General features: G+C 42.1%; 1 pseudogene; it reads left to right on the forward strand.

Moving 5' to 3' along the window:
* Positions 1–642: 642 nt before the first annotated feature.
* LOC147429679 (uncharacterized) overlaps positions 643–1,069 on the forward strand; it is a 1,129-nt pseudogene continuing 702 nt past the window's right edge.

A 1,069-nucleotide genomic window follows, 5' to 3' on the forward strand; every position in this document is an offset into this window, starting at 1 on the left:
CGTCGGAGAAAGAAGGATAGATAGAGAAGTAGCCGACGCGGAGATTTATAGAGATGGAGAGAGAGGATGAGGAAAATATTTAGAGAGAGAGAGAGAGAGGGAGATATGTAATGAAATGAAATATTGACGTCTTCAAAATGTCAAAATGACGTTATAGAATGGCGTGGATAGGGATAAGGAGAGAAGGAGGGAAATCAAGAGATCGGTAGAGATGAAAAATCATGATATGGATAGAGAAAGAGAAAGAGGGATAGAGAGAGAAGTAGCCGGTGTGGAGATTTGTAGGGATAGAGAGAGAGGCACCCAATAACTGCACCCACTAGAGAGTTAGAGAGAGACAGAGGGAGGAAATTCTTTACAACGGTGGTGAAAACAAATCGAGAGATAGGTGGAGAGAAAAAGGGGGATAGCGGATAGAGAGAGAAGTAGCCGACGCAGATAGGGATAGGGAGAGAAATGGAGAGCAAGACGGAAATCGAGAGATAGGTAGAGAGAGAGAGAGAGAGAGAGAGAGAGAGAGAGAGAGAGAGAGAGAGAGAGAGAGAGAGAGAGAGAGAGAGAGGGAGAGAGAGTATCGAGCCAATCCTGCTCCACGCTCTGTCCTAACTTATCCTAAAAACCTATCCTAACTTTCTCAGAGTAATGGAGCAAGCCCTTGCCTCTGGAGGAGATTCATTGGAGGTGGTCTTTTCTACCCCAGAGAGAGACCAAATCAACAATGTGTGACATTAGGCAAAATTTGGACTTACAAAGGGACCCTTTAAGGAGTTTGACTTTACCTCTCTCTACCAAAATGGGCGCATGGATAAATTTTTGCAAACAAACTCCAAAGTTGGTGGAGGTTTGATAGTTAGAATGTCCTCTTCAAGCTCTATCTATTGATATATAGCACGCCATGAGATTCCTCATATTTTAGAAGATTCTTTTTTTGATTCACCTATGATGTGACAACTCTGTCGGAATCTAAGTACGTGAGTCAAAAAAAGAATCTTCTAAAATATGAGGAATCTCATGGCGTGTTATATATCAGTAGATAGAGCTTGAAGAGGACATTATAATTGTCAAACCT

Source organism: Adiantum capillus-veneris, chromosome 22, assembly GCF_014529385.1.
Source record: "Adiantum capillus-veneris isolate H3 chromosome 22, ASM1452938v2, whole genome shotgun sequence".
Classification (NCBI taxonomy): Eukaryota; Viridiplantae; Streptophyta; class Polypodiopsida; order Polypodiales; family Pteridaceae; genus Adiantum; species Adiantum capillus-veneris.